We start from the raw sequence: 19,413 nt of genomic DNA on the forward strand, positions 1-19,413 counted from the left end.
GAGCAAAAGGACAGAGACGGACAGTGGGGACACTGGGCACTCTGGGCAGGTGGAGGAGGAGATATCTGTGAAGGCAGGTGGGACTTCATGGGGGCCTCAGGAGACCCCTGACACCCTCAAAGACCAGCCCAGAGAGAAAGGAGAAGGTAGTCCCATATGTGGGAGGCCACCAAGTGGTCAGCAGTTAAAAATGATGAGACACACACACACACACACACATGGGAAAGCACCCTTCGCACCTGGGTTCCATGTGGCTTCACTGCCAACCCCAGTGAGAACAGTATCTGAGCTTGTAGGTAGAAGGGACTTCCAGGCTGGGGCGGGGGGTACACGGAGGGCCACCACGGAGACTCCAGGGCCAGTGGGGGCTGCATGAGGGTTTCCAGTGAAAGGAGGGAGGCCCGTTTGCAGCCCTGTCTGCCTGCGCCAGCCAGCATGGAGCCCTGTCTGGGGCCCGCAGTCCTGCAGGAAGGAGACGGCGCTGCACAGGGCTCTGGGATAGTGGATGGCACAGCCTCCCCGCCGAAGACAGTGGGGGGCCGGGGAGAAGAGGCTGCCAAGCATCAGCCCGGCGTCTGGGCACGAACCATGACAAACAAAGCCGACCTAGCACAGAGACCTTCCCGGCGGTGCCCTTTCTACTCTGGAGTGGTTTCTTTCTTCTCCCGATCCTCTTTCTTAGCCTCTGTATGCAACAGTCATCCTCTGGTATCTTTTATGTTTAGTTGGAGGCAGAAGAAAAGCTTCTCCCAGCTCCCCTTGGCTGCAGGTCACCTGCTCCCTGGCCAAGTGCCTCTTCTGTGTCCCCATCAGAACAGCTGGGAAAACAAGCCGTGAATGACTAGAGGGGTGTGGATCTGGTTTCCAGAGCCTCTGGTGAATTCTCTCCCCTAAGAAACTGTCAGGTCAGTTGAAGTCCATTTTATCTGTGCCTGGTACAGACTTGTAGCACAGGCTGCATGGAGACACAGAGAATAATTTGCGAGAGGTTCGCTAATGTATGCTTTGCTTAAAAAGAAAAAGGAAAGAAATTTTTAAAAAAGAAATAAAGAAAAAATGGGAGCAACCATCTGACCATCCTGTTCGCTGAACCACAACAGCAGGACATTGGGGATCCTGCTCTGGTCTCCAGGCGCTAAGCTACTGTCTGAGACAGCTCATGTTCTTGGAATTGTCTAGAAGTGAGCTGACCCCTCCAGTCCTGGTGCTAGGCTCATGCTGGGCTCCGCACAGTCTCGCTCTGTGGGTCCCTCCCCGGAGCTGGAGACCTTGGCCCAGTTGCTTGGTTTCTCTGGACCTCGGTTTCTCGACTGCACGATGGAGGCAGTAATCGTCAGTCTCAGGAAACGAGTACACGGAGAGCACCGAGAGCGAGCCTGACGCACACATAGTGTCCAGCAGATGTGTGTGCCGGTTTCCCAGGGCCGTGGGACCATGACCACAAACTGCATGGCTTAAAACAACAGAAATTCATTCTCCCAGCCTGGAGGCCACAGAGCCACATTTCCTTGGGAAGAACCCATCCTTGCCCCTTCTCGTGTCTGGCAGTTTCCCCGAGGTCTTGCTGATCCTTGGCCGGCAGCTGTGTCTCTGATCTGTCTCTGTCTTCACGTGGCCACCTGGCCTCTGTGTGTGTCTGGGTCTCTATATCCAGATTTCCTTTCTCTCATGGGGACACCTGTGGTTGGATCTAGGGCCCGCCCTAATCCAGAATAAATTTATTTTAACTTGATCACATCTGCAAAGACCCTGTTTCCCGTTGTCAAATTCAAGGATTCCAGGAGTCAGGATTTAATGTGTCTCTTGAGGGGCAGACTGTTTAGCTGGCCATGTGGGCGTGGTTATACGTATTACCTGTAGTAAGGCTTCTATTGTGGCTCACGTCCTTGTCCTCAGCATTTCTGGGAGCCAGCTCTGAGCAGAAAAGGTCTTTGTGCTGTGTTCTTGGAGCAGCTACCCTGAAATGGGGCAGGTGCCCTGTGCCTACTTGGCTGACTTAAGGAAGATAATCCCCCCTGCCCTCCCCCCCATAACTTTATTGTTTTCAGAGCAGCATTCTGCATTAGACAGATGTCAGGAAGGCTGTGAACGTAAGAAGTCTTGCTTTGGAGAAGCAGCCACATTCCTGAACGGTGAGGCTAGGGCCGCCCACATGCCCTTCACTGGTTCAGGTATTTGCTGAGTGATGGTTACTGTGTACAGAGCACTGCAGTGGCCATGGAAGGGCACCGTCCTTGCTGACCCAGAAGGATAGCCTGGCTGGAGAGGCACACAATTAAATATAGACATAGTCAAGTGTTTAGGTCCTATTGTAGGGGAGCCCCGGGGCACCAAGGCTGGAGACTGCAGATGTGGCATTGACTCTGACGCTTACTGGTTTAAGGAGCCTGGACATCCCCTGGCGGCTTCCCTGGGTCCCTAGCATGGGCTCACATGGGACCCCCAGGGATAACTGGCTGTAGGAGGCACAACGACAGTGGGAATGTTCCTTGGCCTCTGCAGACGGGTCTCGCGGTGATCCACAGCCCAGGGACCGAGGACCAGGCTGGATGACCCAGTTTGCCAGACAGGTGGTCGTCGGAATAGGCTGTGTTTGCTGGTTGGGAGTGGGCTCCGTAAAGTTCCTTTCATGGGAGCCGAGGCAGAAGCCAGACTCAACCTCTCAAGTGTCACCTTTTAGTGTGTTCTCAAACGTGTGTCGTACGTAAAGGAAGCTCCAAGATGGGTTCATGCCTCACGTCTGAGTGGGGCATGTGAATTTCCTTCGCTAGGAAAGTGGGCTCCTGCTCTCACTCGCAGCGAACCTGAGCGCATGAAGCCTGGCCTGATCCCAAGCTACACGCAGATTTCCTCTGTCACCTTCCCAGCCTGCTGGACCCGAGTGCCCATGCACTGGTGTAGGAACGGGAGCCAGCCCAAGGGCCCATCTCTAACCATGTTCCTCGATGTACAAGGCCCACAAGTGTCCCTCAAATGGCATGTCCATCGGTAACCTTGAAATGTGAACTTGTTGGAAATAGGGTCCTTGTAGAGGTGACCTGTTCGGTTCGCAGGCGGTCGTGCGGGAGTTGGGTACCCATCCCAGCAGTGGTGTCCTTAGACGTCAGCCATGTGCAGATGGGGAAGAAGGCTGCGTGGTTGCCCAAGCGGAGATAGAAGCACCCATAAGCCGAGGAGAAGCAGGGCTGGCCCGTGACCCCTCACGCCAGGAGGGAGGCCTGGAACAGAGTCTTCTCCAGAGCGTGTGAAAGCACATGGCCCCCTGACACCTTGCTTACCAAAGACTGCCCGCCTCTAGAACTGGGACCTTTAAAGACCTCTTTAATGTGGTGATTTGTTCTAGCCTCACCTGCCGTGTCCCAGCCTCACTGAGCCCAGGGCACTGCCAGGAGGCACGGGACAGCGTGGGCTGTGGGGCCCCGGGCAGTGGGCCGGGTGGGGTTGGGGGTGTGCGCACGGTGCAAGCCGTGCTGGGCAGGTGAGCCTCTGCCTGGGTTATAGACCTGCCTCGTGTTGACCTCGCTGTTGCCTGGGGTTTCCCCAGAGACCTGAAGAGTGTGTCCTGCTTCTAACGATGAATCATGGTGTGCTGCGGCGTCGTCCTGATACAGTTCTCCCAGCTGTCGACTGTGTTCAGACAGTCTGGTTCAGTTCACACTCACACCCGGGGACGCTTGCCTCGTTCTCTCCCGCCCACAGATGACAAGGTGTCTGCGCAGGCTGCCCTGCTGGGGTCCACTGGGTCACTTAGCTCTTAGGACACACGTTGATCTTTTCAGGGTCCAAGTGATAAGATGGAGCTGCCCACTGATTAGCAGAGCTCCCCTCGCCTGGGCATTCGGGTCTGCAGCCTGTGGGGGAGCCGTCATTTTAGGAGTCCTGTGTGTGTCTTTGCTCACAGCTGCGAAAGAACTTCACCTCCAAGAGTTTAGTGTTGTGGGTGTGCAAGGCTGGTGTGCAACACCCAGAAAGTGCTGCTGCTTCTGGGGTCCTTCGTGACGAGGACTGGGGAGGGGGGTCAGTGACGGCGGAGCTGTTTACAGACCATCGGTTGACGGGTATGGCCAGCAGAGGCAGGGAGACAACTTTCCAGGCAAGGGACACAGCACACCTGCTGAGTGTCAGGGTAGACCGAGGCAGGCAGTGGCAGCCATGAGGACACTCACAGTTGAGAGGCTGGGTGGGGGATGGTGGGGATGAAGGTGGGATCTCGGGGGCTGAACTAGGGCAGATTTTTTCCCAGTAATTAGGCATGTAGCTGGGGGTTCAGAGGGTGTTGAAGAAGGATCGGGTTCTTACAGGTAGAGCTTGCTTGGGCCTGGAGGAGGGCAGGCGGGGTGCCCGCCGTTGGCAGTTGAGGTTATGGGAATGGGGTCTGGGATCCATGTGGGGGGACTGCTGGCAATTCTTGGGTGGGTGGGTGCCTGGGTGCAGGCCGTGTGGTAGTATCCATCCTGTCTGCGCGTCAGGGTCACGTGAGAGTGTGGACACGTCTCTGGACTGGGACATGCTGCTGCGGGAGCCCTTTGGGGCACAGGCATGTGGGTGCACGTGACGCCCCCGGCTTCTGGTGGGGAGATGCCAGGGGTGCTGGTGAGTGTCTTACCGTGCGCGGGACAGAGCACAATTCTGTCCGAGAGTTAACGTGCCGGGACTGGGGACCCCGAGCTCAGGGGGCCTGGCACTGGGCACGTAGGAGCGGGTTTTATCCACTCACCTGGAAGCGGTGGGTCCCTTTTATAGAGAGTGTCCCCCTTTTATAGAGAGGAGCTGGAGGCACCGGGAAGCTGTGTGACTTGCCCAGACTGAGCGGCTTCAGGCTCAGGGACACCGGGGATTAAAGGGGAGGTCATCCAAGGTGAGAATGTGGTGACTTCGGTTTTGAATAAACGCTGACGTCTCCACGTGGAAGTGCAGAGAATTTGTGGTTTGTAGGAGACCAGGAATTGGAGTCCCTGGTTCAGAGCTGTCTGGGGACACCGGTGCTGTGCCCACTCGTCTTCATTCTCCGGGGAAGACCGTGAGGAACGATAGTCTTTGAGTACCTACTGTGTGCTCATCTCGCAGGGTAGGTTTGCTCCTGCAGGTGACAGAGGCTCAAAGAGGTTAGGTAACTTGGCCAAGAGCACACAGCTAGACCTGGCGTATACACTCAGATCGACCCTAGGGCCCTGTGTTTCTTCCTTTGTGCTAGGCCATCTCTGCAGTTCAGTCCCCACTGTGGTCCGAGGCCAAGGAGGAGGAGGAAGACGGGATGATCACTTCATAGTTTCCCCAGCACCAGGTGAGGAGACCACGGCCCATGGCAGAAGACCAAGCTGGGACTCAGCAGGGCTTGCGCATGGAGGCTGGGGGGCAGCGTGCACACTGTGGTCTTGCTCTGAGAGATGCAGGAAGGGACCTGCTTATCTCCCAGGCTGCAGTGAGGGAGGCCTCCAGGGAAAAGGCAAAGGCAGATTAGCTCACCAGAACAGCCTTTCCCTGGTCTTTTTCCAGAATTACTTTCTTTGGATGCATCAGTAATGGTGAGATCAAGATTGGGCCAGAAGACATGCAAACCTTCAGTGCCCGCCAGGCATGGTGGGCCTCCAGGCCTCTCTGCTCTCCCTGCCTGCACGTGCGTGCAGCTGTCAGCCCTCCTTCCCGGGCACCAGGCCTGGGAGCATCTTCGCCGCCGTCCGGGGTCAGCTGGGCTCTCCTGCCTCGTCCAGCTCCGTGTCTCTGGGGGGAGTGCTGGTGGCTTCCACTGCTTATCTCTCGCCTTCAGCTGCTGTTCTGCTGGGCTTCTAGCAGCTGCTGAAAATTTCTGTCTGGGGTTTTGCCTTCATGTTTGGTTTCAGCACTGTGACTCCCTGGGGAGTCGACTTGTTCTCCTGAATGTTGTCTCAGTTGGCGCGTGGACTGCTCCGGACTGGCCAGGCCCCCAGAAGGCACTTGACACTGGCCGCCAGCTCTGTGGGTGGTGCCCAGAGCGGGGTGGGGGGGCCAGTCTCCCCTGACCTTGCCCGTGGCCCAGGGGTCACCATTCCCCTCCACCCTGCTATTTCTTCCCTTGCCTCCTGTTTTCCAGTGGTCCAAGCGTGGTTAACCGCAATGCCCAGACACCTCCAGTGTCTCCATGTGAGCAGCTTGTTCCAAAGCCCCAGTTAACTTGGTCACCACTAAGAAACGCCTTTGCAAGGGCCCTGGGGTAACTTGGCAGGAATTTTGCAATAATATTTAGGATGTAGAAGTTTAGTTACCCGTTATCTGCCGACATCAGACTTCTGATTCAGGAGTGTGCAGTCATCAGCGATCATCAGCGATGGCCTGGTAGTTTGGGATCCTGGAATGTTCTGGAAGTGTGGAGGCAAGGTCCCTTTTTTCAGTAGGGTCCGAAACTCTCTCGTTTGGGGCCTTATGTTTGTTTCTTGACGTTCAGTTGTATTAGGTGTGACAGAGATAGACACAAGGAGAGGCTGGAGATGTTTATCTTCCTGGGGCCACCAAAGTAAAGTACCACAAATTGGGTCACTGAAAAAAACAGAAATTCACTCTCATGGTTCTAGAGGCCAAAAGTCCAGGATCTTGGTGTCCTTAGGGCTGGTTCCCTCTGAGGCTGTGGTTCAAGGCCTCTCTCCTTGGTGTGTAGATGGCTGCCTTCTCCCTGTGTCCTCACATGGTCTCCCCTCTGTGCCCAAATTTCCCCTTTTTGTAAGGACTTTAGTCGCAGTGGACCAGCGGGGGGGGGGGGGGCACTCTAACCACCTCTTCTGAACTTGATCATCCACAAAGATCCTATTTGCAAATAAGGTCACATTTGTAAGCACAGAGGGGAGCCATGCCTCACAAGGTGGTTTCGTGGTTCCAGCTCCTTACAGAGAGTATTAGAAAAATGGGAACACAGAAGGCTCCACAGCATCACTCCTCCCTGGCCTGGTGGCATTTAGGTTTTCACGAGAAGACATTTGTTCCTATGCATGACTTGGTGTGTTATCCTAGAACCCAGATCCATGATTGGGCCTGAAGTCGCTCTAACCGTGGAAATACAGTGCAGCGAGTACCATCAAACCTTCATTCCATAGAACCTGCGGTTATAGCAATGGAGATAAAGTTCCCAAAGCGATCAGTGGCTTACAGAGAAATTACACTGGCTCATTTGATAAAGCACGTGTGAACCCAGCTGGGTACAGTCTTTGCAGCGGCAAAATCGCAGCATTCTGGACCACGATGGTGCAGTTAGGAAGCAGCAAGGCCATGTTAAAAAAAAAAAAAAAAAAGGATGTGTTTCACGCAAATTAGAGCACTTGCTGATGGAAAGTACAAGGCTTGTGTGGGCACTGGGTCATGACAACAGCATCACTTCTTACCTCTGTGGACCGTTGACTGTGCCCCAGGCCCTTTGCACTGTGCGTGGGCATTGTCTGTTGTGTGAACCCTCAATACTGTTGTCCCTTCCTCTTGTGGAAGGGAACAGTCGGGCATACAGAGGTCAGGGGGAGTGTAGCTGCAGTGGTGAGTGGTTGGATGGGCCTTTCTGAAGCAGTGAGCAAGACCTGAGTGGAAAAAGCAGTCAGCAAAGTGAAGTTTGCAGGGACAGAGCTTGTCTGCCGGAGGGAACTGTGAGTGCAAGGGTCCTGGGGGCAGAAGGGAGGTACACTTGGGAAATGAATGTACCAAGAAGGAAACAAGGTCATGGAGGACTGGGCGGGGCCAGATCATCCAGTCCCAGTAAGGAGACTAGATCTCATGGAGTCCCAGTAGGTCGGATAGATTTATTCTAAGTGCAGGGAGATGCCCTTGGAGAGACTTAATTTGTGAAGAGGCCCCCAGCTGTTCTAAGGAAAGTGGCTTAGCTGTGTGTGTTTGGGGCTGAGGGCTGGGGGGTGAAGGGAATAGGATTTGGGAGACCAGGTGAGAAGCTGCTGTAGTGAGTCAGGGCAGAGAGAAAGTGCTCAGATAGAACCAGATAATAGAGAGAAGGGGTAAGATCAAGTCATATTAGCGGCAGAATTGCCTGGATTTGAGGGCAGAGTTGAGTCTTTATGACGGAGAATGTGTGGTCCCCAAAGTTTAATTTATTCTCTGTTCCTTTACAGAAAGAGTTTGCCTCTCTTTGATTTACGCTGCCCTGGGACTCATTTTTAAATAAATGAGCCCGACCATGTGTCTGGAAGGAAAGAATAAAATACATAAAGGTGTCACTTCTTACCAGTGCCATGCCAACAGAATCCCAGCGGGGTTCCCTTTGTGGAGGAATGACGAGGTGGGAAGACATCTTATTAAATAATTTTAAAGTTCATTTAGAGGGAAAAAATAGGTAAAAATAGCTGATGGGAGACTTCGAAATATCCAAGTGCGAGTCCTTCCAGGTAACTGCGCGTGAAAGGCTGATGTTCTAAAAATATGCAGACTGGTGGCACAGAATAGACCAGCTTCAGACCCCAGCGTCTGCACACATTCGGAATGCACAGAGGTGATGACATCACATCGGTCGAGAGGGGATGAATTGTTTGGGACGCGACAGGGGTGATCGCTTAGCCGTTTGGTAATGAATTTCATAAAGTTCCTCACCGGGCAGCAAAATAAATTTTGTCCCTTAGTGTCAGTAGACAGACCACTTTTTTTAAGTGAAGGAGAACAGATGGGAATGTTTATCAGATTTTTCATGGAGGCAGACCTCTCTGCGTTTCAAGGCAAAAATCACGAAGGGAAGATGGATATGGCTGCCGAACTGAGACTTGGTCACCAGTTAGGAAGTGGATCTGAGTGTGTGCGAGCGACAGCGGGGAAGACAGTGGCAGCAGAGAGGATGAAGCGTTAGACTCTCATTGAGCAAGGGATACAAAATAGGAGTCCTAAAGCAGGAAGTGAGAAGTAGTACTTTCAAGATTTTTCTGACTGTCACGGTCCCAGGAATATGAATTTGAACTTCGGTATTCCGTTCCCCGCTTGTCTTGTTTAGCAAGGCTTTCCTTGAACTGCTCGGGGGGCAGGGAGAGAGGCACCCACCGCTGCCCAGAGTCTGAATTGCTGGGAACTTCCCAGGAGAGCATTTGGCAGTGCTTCACCCTCTGCTGGAAAGTTGTGCTAAGAGCGTAATCCGAAATGCTGAGGAAGAGGAGTTATAAAGATGGTCTTACCACCGAATCGTCCACAGCAGCAAGAATCTGGCTCCCGCTGGGAGAAGCGGGGGTCAGGCTGTCCTCTGGCTGCCGGCCCACTCAGCGCTGGCCCATTCATGAAACCGTCTGTGTTGACATTCCCTTCTCACGCCCCCTTCCCATCAGGCAGCCCATGTTTGTTGGTTAGTGGCAGGAATGTCCTGGACTAGTCTGTCCAGCATCCGCGTCCATTGAGGGCTGTTTTCCAGCTGGGCTCTTTGGTGGGCTCGGCTCTGTTCTGCTGCCTGTGGAGTCGTGCAAACACCGCACTCATCCCCACGGGACCCTTTTGGCACCCGCGCCTGCTGCCATGTCTTCAGGATAGGAAAGTTCTGCCTTGAACTCGAGCCTCAGACACGGCGTCTGTGTGTCATCAGCGAGCATGGTCAGTCAGACCGGCCCTGCACGACTGGAAGCCGCGTCCCATCTCTCCTTGTCTGAAGCTGGCATTTTAATCCAAGTCTCAGAAACAAGCCTCAGGGGGACAGCCCTCTTACTAAAACCAAATAAGCCTCAGTTTACTCATCTGTAAAATGAGCAGCACTGACGAGGTGTCCGCATCCCAGAGGGGTATCTGAGAGGAACTTTTTTTTGCTTTTTTAAGATTTATCTATTTGAGAGAGAGCACGAGCAGAGGAGGGGAGAGGGAGAGGGAAAAGCAGACTCCCCACTGAGCAGAGAGCCCGATGCAAGTCTCAGTCCCAGGACCCCGAGATCATGACCTGAGCCGAAGGCAGACGCTTACAGACTGAGCCACCCAGGCGCCCCTAACATGAACTTTCACAAAGCTTTTTAAGGTAACGTATACTAGAAAAGATATCAGTATCTCTATGGGAGATCTTTTTAAAGGATAGACTGGCTTCCGTTTTAAAGCAATAGAAAGCTGCCGCCTTTAAAATCACTTCCTTAAATAAACTTCAGTTATAAAAATTGTGTTGCTCTAAAGAGAAGTACCCATTTGGTTTTTATTTCTTTTTAAGAAGACAGCGAATCCGTGACTAACATTTACAAACCACAGCCCCTTCGAGTGCTGGTGTTTTGATGAGTGTGTTGTACGGGAGTCCTGCCCCCCGACCAGCAGCCCCAGCCCAGTGGGTGGGCTTCTCTTCTTGTGATGAGAACAGTTCAGAGATAATTATACTCGTTCCTCCTGGTCACCAGCTGGGGACTGGGGTTGGTAAGTATTTCTCATCTGGACTGGTCACAAGACCCCCCCCCCCCGCCCCCCCGCAGCCTGCCTGCTGCCAGCTGTGTCACACGGTGGGCTGGCCTTCCCATGTGACTCTGGGGGGCAGACCGCAAACCACCAGACCTCCTGAACCCCATCCTGGATGAGCAGTCAGCAGGCCACACGTGGGTTACTCTTTGAACTGTCAGTAGCAGCAGGGGCATGGGATGGACGAAGGCCCGCCAGCGGAGTGTCCCTGGTGTGATGGGCAGACCAAGAAGTCTGTGGGCTTCGGGTGTCTTGCTTGCCAGGAAGACGTGGCGGAACCCCCTCGTTCTCCTCATGCTGTCAGTGTCCTATATGTGCCCAACAGCTGTGTGATCAGGAGGGCAGGAACTGGGTCCTCCATCTGCTGCACGGTTGGCAGGCCCCAGTGCATGCTGGTGCTCAGGAATGGGTTGGCTGAGACATTGGTCCGTTCAGCAGGCGGCATCAGACGCAGCCTGAGCCAAGCACTGAGCCAAGCTCGGAACAGAGATGGGATTCTACGGGCAAAGGCGCTGTTGGATGGGGGTCCCTCTCAGATGGGCAGGTTTTAATGGGGAGAGACAGTAGGAGCCCTGTAGGGTCTTCAGGAATAGAGGTGTGGAGCGGGGGAGCTGGCAGAGCCCAGGAGCTGGCTGGGGGGGTCTTGGAGCTAGATGAAGGCACAGCAGCTGGGTTTGGCAAGAGTGCTGGAAAGACAAAGGGAGATGTGATGCAGCTATGGTTGGCAGGTGGGTGAGTGTGTGCAGGGCTGGCAGGACCAGCCGGGGGTTTGGCTTGTCTTACACAGACTGGAGAGAGGAGCCCGAGACTGGTTTTTACCCAAGGAAAGAGTGGGATAGATCTGAACCGCAGAAGGAGCTGTCCCCCAGCTGGGTGGCAGGTCACTGATGGGAGGAGGCCTGCCCCCTGCCCAGTGACTCTCCAGACCGAGTGTCCCCTTTGTCACTGGCCGGTGAAACACCACGCCGTGTTGCTGGCTTCCCCGGCCCTCCCTGCTGGGATGATAGAAACAGCAAGTTAGAAGTGCAGATGTGCTCTGGTACCCCCCCCCCCCCCCACACACACACACATACACTGCCCATGGCACCCTGGGTGATGGCTCCTGAGCTTTGGAAGATCCGATAAGAGCTTGAGTGTGGCATGTCCCCAACCCATTGTCTGGCTCCAAGATCCTTCGCTCTCCAAGCTTCAGGCTCTCAGTGTCGTCTCAGGCCCAGCTTCCCTGGCCACGCCTGCCGAGCACCCAGCCCTGTCCCTCTGGGTCTTCACGGAGACCACAGGGCCGCTGCCTGGGAGATGCCCATGTTTCTTGGGCGGACTCAGGACTGGGGTGTGTGATCCTCACAGCTGGCCTGCGGGGGGCTCTGAATGGCAGCAGGCCACTGCCCTCAGCTACACTTGGCTGTTGAACTTGAAGTGAAGCCCACACCGGGTGCTGGTAAGTGATGTTAATTCCCTGGGGTCCTCTCCAGCGGATCCTAATCTTTGCACCCCCAGCAGGCGGCAGCCCTCTTCTGAGGGTTACTGTCTCACGCTGCAGGTGCCACAGGCTGGGTTCTAGAAATGAGACTCCCGACGTCGGAAGCCTCCACCACTGTGGTGCAGGAGGTTGGGTTTCGCTGGGCTGGGCTCTCTCGTAACTGGACCCCCGGTTGTCCCTACCCACTAGAGAGACCTGGAAAGGGGACACTGGTCACGTGCTGGCTTTCCACTTGGGTTCTTGCCCAGACCAGTCGGGTCAGGGGCTAAGATGCAGAAAACCAGGGAGCTGGTTTGCAGACTGAGCAATCGGCTTCCAGGGCCGTTGGCCTTGGAGGGAAAGAGGTGGTGGGGATGTTTGTGGACAGACGGACAGAGGCTGTACCTGGCCTCACCGGGTCACTGTCAGCCCCGCTTTATGGTGTCCTCAGAGTGACTGTGAGAGAATTCAGGCCCCACGGGCTCATGGGCATGCCTGTGGGCTTCTCTGCAGCCGGCCCCAGGGGATCAGAGCCCCAGTGTGTTGGGGCCCCAGGCAGCCACTGGTAGGGAGACGGGGTCAGCTGGGGACGGTGTCTGAATTATTGTGACTCTCCAGAGCTCACTGTCGTTTGGGGAGTGAGCAGGGAGAGCAGACGAGATGCAGTTTCTGTCGAAGGTCTGGTGACTGAAATCACCCAGAGCGGGTTGAAACTCGTGCTTTCTTATTAACCTGGAGGAAATCTGATGCAATCAACATGCTACTCTTACTCCAGAAATGAAAATCAAATGTGGGGATGAGTCATCGCTGGGGAGGCGCGAACTGAATTCACCAGGGAGGACCAGAGCAGGCAGCATGTCCTGTTGCTCCTGCACCTTTGGGTCAGGGGACCCTGGTTGTGGGGGGGGGGGTGGTCACTGCACCCTGGGGCCCTGAGTAAGGGACCCCGCAGATGCTCAGATGCTCAGGCTCGTGGGTTACTCCTGGTGGCCTTGTGTTTGCCAGCGTTCTCGGGCGGTTCGCTGGCGGATCAGCCCCCACACGACCGTTCTGTGATTCTGGAAGCCGAGGCAAGGGCGGGTCGGCACGGGCAGCTGAAGGCTTGTTTGTAGGTTCCCGAGTCTGAAAATAATTCTGTGCGAGTACGACACTGTTGTCTTCGCAGGCCAGCCTCCTCGTTCCTGGGGAGGAGCCAGGACTAGGCTCTTTTCTCCCCTCATGAATCAGCCTTTATACTCAAGCAAAGAAAAACTCATTAGTTGTGAGTCAGACACAAGTAAGCTCTATGCCCCTCCTGTCTTCCCAGACCTGACTTCTATCAAGGGGGTGGAGAGTGGCTTCCCGGGTGCAGGCGTGGCATGGGGAGGATGGGGGCATGGGGGGGGGTGGAGTGGTTCCCCCCACCCTTCAGAGAGCTCCGGAGGTCCTGGGCCAGGCTGGGCACGGGTGCATGCAGCTGCAGGGTGTCCTGGAGAAATGACCCACCCTGGGGGAGGTTGGCAGGACTTGGAGGCCAGGCCATCCGGGCACGTCCGAGGTGTCACCCAGTGAGCCCATCGGTGATTAGGAGTGCGTAGCTTAGATTTCCAGAACAGATAGAATTCCTAAATTTCACCCTGCATTGTATAATTGAGTCACAAGGCCATCAGGGAACACTAGACATTCACTGGGGATTTTGACTCTTTAAAAGATGAGAGAAATTATCCCAGGGATACTTGTCAAAATATCTCTGAAGGGTTTGTCTTAAATTTTTAATATTTTATTTATTTGTTTAGAGAGAGAGAAAGAGCAGGGGGAGAGGAAGAGAGAGAGAGAGAACCCCGGGCAGACTCCACGCTGAGCATAGATCCCAGTGCGGGGCTCAGTCCCATGACTCTGAGATCGCGACCCAAGCCGAAATTAACTGTCTGTGCTACCCAGGCACCCTCTTTGTCTTCATTAAAATAGAATTCGTCATTGGTGGTCAGTGCAGGTCTCACGGCAGAAGGGGGGACAGAAGCAGAGCAAGTCCTGTGGCCTCCCGGAGCTTGCTTACATTCTCTTGGAGAAATCCTTCTGGTCACAGGAAAGCACAGGATCGGTGGTGTTGATAAGGAAAATAGGAAAGAGGGTGGAGTTAGGGGTGTTGCTGCTGTAGCAGATGCCTGTCCCTGTTCTCTAGGTGACATTTGAGCAGGGCCTGAATGAAGTGAGGGATCAGGTCTGGTGAATACCTAGGCATAGGCCTCCCAGGTGAGGACATAGCAGGTGCAAAGGCCCTGAGGAAGCACTTCAGGAGAAGTCAGGACCCATAATAGGAGGCCTTGAGTCCACCATAAGCACACTCAGGGCTCAGAAGCTTTTGGAGAGGTGTGAGCAGAGTCCCAACTTGTAAAAACATTCTGACTGCTCACTGAGGGGCAGGCTCAGTGGACTTGGTGGAAAGAGGCCGATTACTGTAATTGTGGAGGTGCTGAGGTCAGGTGGAGGTCATGTTCTCATTGGGCTGCTGGGGAGGGAGACCAGGCTTTTTTGGCTGGGTGAACATGCCATTCAGCCATGATTGAGATGGTGAAGACTGGAGGGGGTTTGGGGCAGCCCCTGAGCTGGGTTTGGACCTGGGAGGTTCAGGACGGATGCCCCTCCCAATCCTAAGGGGACCCTCAGTGAGCTGGGTCTGGATCCAGGGGTCACATGTCTGCTGAGCAAGAACCTGGCTGTGTCTCCGTGGCCTGTGAGGGGGCTCAGCTCCTTGGGCATTTGACTCTGTGGCTCCTTCGAGCTTTCCCAGTCAGAGGGGAATGCGTGCACATGTTCCTGACCCGTGTCTGGGAAAGCGGGTGATAAGTGTTCCCTGATACTGCTTTCCTAGGGCTTTTTGGTTTGATTGTAGGCATTTTAAAACATGTATGCAAATAGAAAAATAACAAAAATAAAGTAGTAAGTAATTTAAAAATAATAAAATGGGAAATAGTGGGAACTACATTGGGTAGATAGTAAAATGTAGAGTAAATACAGTCATCGCTAGCAGTCGTATTCTGTGCCATAAGTCCCGCATCTTCACAAACTCCTCATTAAACAGATCTGAGCCTTGTGTCATTTCCCCCGACATGACTTTTCTGGTACAGCAGGACTGACTCAGGAGGCCTGCGCCGTGAGCCCCAGCGACTTGAACTTGGAGCTCGGGGATACAGACTGCAGGTCGGCGCCGGCGCATGAGTCAGCGGAGAAGCCTGCGGGCCTATGGGCAGGAGGGTGGAGCGGAGAGGGTGGAGGGAGGGGACCAGTTTCCTGGAGGCACAGGTGAGGGGCGTGTGTTCCGGGAGCAGGCGCTAAGCAGCACGGGCACCCTGGAGAGGCAGCGGGCCACACGTGGCCACAGACTCACCTGGGTGTGGAGGTCAGTGACAAGCCTGGAAGGGCAGGTGGGAACCGAGTGGTGGAGGGCTCCGAATGCTGGGGCGGGGACATCTGACTTTGCTGGTTTAAAAGCAGGGAGCTGTCCTGCGCAGTTTTGAGCAAGGCAGTGACGTGACCTGGAAGGACAGCTTTGGGAGCCAAGGGCCCCTGATGGAAGGGGCAGCGGGCGAAATGGGTCCCACGGCCGCTGGCAGCGAAGGCCTGCTGCGCTCTGGGTTTGGAAAGACATGGCTGTTAGCAAGTGGGTAGAGCCTGGAGCGGTTTGCTGGCCGCCACCTCCTGGGCGGGTTCCCCCCGACATCTCTGCACGCCGGGCTCTGGCGCAGGTGGAGGTGAGGAGCTGCTCCGCGAGCTCTCACCCTGATGGTGTCGGGTCAGAGAAGGTTTCAGGAGGAGAGTCTGCCAGACTTGCCCAGGGGGACGGGGGGGGGGGGGGGCTCCCGCTTTGCTGTGAAGTAACATCCCCGAGGGCAGGGGTGAACGTCGGGCCTCGTCCGAGGATGGAGTCCCATAGCCCTGAAGGAAAAATGGCCATTCTGGGCCTCACACAGGGCTCTGAGCCCCACGGGACCGATGCCCCCGTCCCACAGGAGGGGCCACATGAATGAGCACACTGAGGCTCGGTGGGGGAGGGAGGCACGTGGTGCTGCTGGCTGTCCGGCGATCACTTCGGTGTCGTCGCTTCGCTCTGGCCAATGAAGTTGTCAGACCGTACAGCTAGTGGCTCACCGGCTCCTTGAATGGCGCCTCTGGGAGGGTCTCTGTGTTTCCAAAAAGACTGCACATCTCTTTATGGCCCAGCTAACCCCTTTCCTGGTTCTGCACTGGCTCAGGGCAAAAACTACGTCCCCATCCCCAGTGAACAGAAGCAGCAGTCAGTCTCCAGAAATTCCGGTGGGGTCCAGTGACGCTTTCTGCTCTGCCCACCCCTGAGGCCCTGATTCACCTGCAAGCTACCTTCCCGGTGGTGATCAGGAATGCAGGAATCCCATCGCTCTTAGCATGTTTATCTCTACTTTTTTGGTTGTTTTTTTTTTTTTAAGATTTTATTTATTTATTCGACAGAGAGAGATCACAAGTAGGTAGAGAGGCAGGCAGAGAGAGAGAGGGGGAAGCAGGCTCCCTGCCAAGCAGAGAGGCTGATGCGGGTCTCGATCCCAGGACTCCGAGATCATGACCTGAGCCGAAGGTAAAGGTCTAACCCACTGAGCCACCCAGGCACCCCTGTTTATCTCTAGTTTTATCTGCCAACCTGTGGATTCTTCAGGTGCTCGCTGGGAAGCTTGGTCCTGTTCTGTAGGAGCCTCCCGTGAGCTACTGGCTCCCACTGTCCCCACCCTGGATTAAATCAGACCCCACCGACTCCCCTACAGGACTCCGAGGGAGGTGGGGCTCATCCAGGGGTCCCCAGTCCGTCACCATGGGCACCTGCATCCCACCCACCTCCCTGGGACTCCCCCAACCAGCCTCGGGATCCTCGGGGCCGCACCAGCGCGGGAGCAAAGGCACCACTTTGCAGTAATGTCTTACGATGGTGCCCATTTCGGCTTTTCTTTTAAACCCTCCATGGAATAATTTCTTGTGACTGTGAGTGGAAAATCAGCTAATATGCATTGAAAAAGAGGTGGAGGGCAGGTTGCAGCCTCCTTGTTCTGGGTCTGTCTGGAAGCTCGGTCAGAATGGACTCTCCTGGGAGACGCCTGGGCCCCCTTTCCTCAAGCAGACCTGTGCTGGGTCCCTTGTGTCCTGAACAGGAACTCCGTAATGAGGAGTGCATGGGTGAGGCGGGGCAGGGGGTGGGGGGGAGGAGGATGTGCGGTGGGTGCAGCAGGGAGAGCATCCTCTGGCTCAAATATGGTCCAGGGCACTTGCCCTCTTGCTCACCCAGTCCTCGGAGCACCTCTGCACCAGGTGGGAGCCCTTCATGGGAATTCACAGCTAACTGGCTTTCCCCCCGACCCCACCCGCAGTTTCTTTGGCTGTGTCTGTCTGTCTGCTGTTTCCACCTGTCCTTCCCGAGCCCCTGAGCCCCGCTCCCCACATATGAGTCCCATTTCCAGCAAGTGAGACTCGTCTTTCATGTTGGAAGGATTTTCACATTCTCTTGTCTCAGTGATGTATGTTCACAGCACGGTTCCTCTCTGGAGCTGTGCTGCCCCGAGGTGGGCTTTGTGTTAGGGTCCGTGATCAAAGGAACGAGACTGACACAAAGCGAAAATTAAGCAAAGTTTTATTTCGCGCCATGCATCAGAAACTAAACTGCATCAGAAACCAAACTGCATCAGAAACCAAACTGCATCAGAAACCAAACTGCGCTGCTGATACTCTGGGCAGTGCAGGAAGGCGGTGCGGCTCGCTATGGCGCCGCTGCTGCTGCTGCTTGCGATGGTGCACCGGGCGGCGCCGCTGGTGTTACAGCTCAAGGCGGCGCCGCTGCCGCTGCTGCTCTGGGGAACGAGGCGGTGCCGCTCGCTGTGGCGCCGCTGTCGCTGCTCGCGGTGCAGGAGGCGGTGCCGCTCGCTATGGCGCCGCTGCTGCTGCTGCTCGCGGTGGTGCACGGGCGGTGCCGCTACCGCTTCTGCTCTGGTGCACGGGCGATGCCGCTCGCTGTGGCGCCGCTGCCGCTGCTCGCGGTGCAGGAGGCGGTGCCGCTTGCTGTGGCGCCGCTGCTGCTGGTGCTCGCGGTGCAGGAGGCGGTGCCGCTCGCTGTGGTGCCACTACCGCTTCTGCTCTGGTGCACGGGCGATGCCGCTCGCTGTGGCGCCGCTGCCACTGCTCGCGGTGCAGGAGGCGGTGCCGCTCGCTGTGGTGCACGGCTCTTGCTAAAAAAAAACCCTCTCTCCTCCAGCCTCACAGACCATCTTTTATAGTGGTGGCTGAGCCCCGCCCACACACAGGTGGCCAATCGGATTTCAACCTACCACAGTTAATATATGCACACCCCTCTGACTGAATACGGCTATCTGGCCTGGCCCGCCCCTATATCCGGGGTTTTTAAGTAACTTCTTTTGCTAACCAGGCCCTTACACTTTGCTTGCCTTCCGGAGTCCCCCGTCTCTGGCCTGAGGGCTGGTCTCTGCGTCCAACTCGGTGCCACCTTCCCTCCAAGAGCATTCTGTGGGGAGAAGGAAAGAACTCATCCCCAGAGCCACGGCCCTGCGTGTCATTCTGAGCCAGGCCCGGGACGGCCGAGGCCCTGGAGGCGAGGGCACGGACTGTCTTTGAACCCTGTTCCTTGTTCCATGTGCCTTACACGGATCATATTTATTCTTCGCACAAATCAGTCAGGACGGTGCTGTCGTCGCCCCCCATGACAAGTACAGAAACTGAGCCTTGGTGGAGTTAAACATTGAATGCAGGTTGTCCCCACGAAGGGGGGTGTCGGGCGGCAGGGCTGGGTGTGCCCCCTGCACGGTGGGCGCTCAGCCTGCTCAGGCCTGCTGCGTACGGAGCGTGGGGGAAGTGCGGCCATGGACGATCCCCCGCCACTGGGGCCCTCCAGGTCCCTCCAACGAGTGAAGGCGACGCACCTGGGCCAGAGGCCACCTTCCCAGCTATCTCTGGATAGCGCAGGCAAGGAGCAGCCAGTTTACATGAACCCTGTTACCATTGCGTGGAGTTCGCCTGCCCTCAAGTTGCTCTTTTCCCGTTTCCCTTGGAGGGCGTGGAGAATTTGCTGCTTTGAAATGGGCTCCTGCCCGTGGGCTGGTGAGGGTGTGCCCATGGCCAGTCATGTCCCAATCTCCAGAATCCTCCTTTGTGCCCCTTCCAGAAAGAAACAGGCCTTAGAGTCATGAATCGTGTGCTCCATGCACAGACACTTCTAGGGCGGCTGGCCGAGTCTATGTACCATGGCTTCACCTGTGTACGGTACCCGGGGTGACTTTGAGGCAGAGATGACTGTGTGTGTTTTATTTGGGGGTGTTGTTTGTTAGGGATCCAGAGAGGATTTCAGGGGAGTATGAGCAGGGAGCAGTCCCCCCCGACCCCGCGATGGTGGGGCCACAAGAGGCACCGTGCTGGGAGCTCCTCTCCCGGGTGTGGGAGTCACAGCAGGAACCATGCCAAGAGTGGGACCAGCCGCTGTCAGGACAGATGGATTTATTTCTTCTTTCCCAAACCTGAAACTGGCTCTGTGGACTGTGCAGATCCTGTCTGTCCTCCTCTTTCACTGTGATGAGCAGGCTGGCCAGGGG

At 55.6% G+C, this 19,413-nt stretch overlaps 1 protein-coding gene across 4 annotated transcripts in view; it reads left to right on the forward strand.

Moving 5' to 3' along the window:
• SH3BP4 (SH3 domain binding protein 4) overlaps positions 1–19,413 on the forward strand; it is an 83,887-nt gene that overhangs the window by 45,749 nt on the left and 18,725 nt on the right. Inside the window, exons 3-4 of one of the 4 annotated variants that reach the window (XM_046019244.1) lie at positions 5,195–5,284; positions 8,079–9,940. The exons of 1 other annotated variant lie outside the window; for it this stretch is intronic. The gene's annotated coding sequence lies outside the window, so the exon portion shown is untranslated. Of the gene's footprint in view, positions 1–5,194; positions 5,285–7,318; positions 9,941–19,413 lie in introns of those variants that run through there. 2 more of the 4 variants (XM_046019243.1, XM_046019245.1) reach the window with 2 other exon arrangements.

Source organism: Meles meles, chromosome 9 (genome assembly GCF_922984935.1).
Source record: "Meles meles chromosome 9, mMelMel3.1 paternal haplotype, whole genome shotgun sequence".
Classification (NCBI taxonomy): Eukaryota; Metazoa; Chordata; class Mammalia; order Carnivora; family Mustelidae; genus Meles; species Meles meles.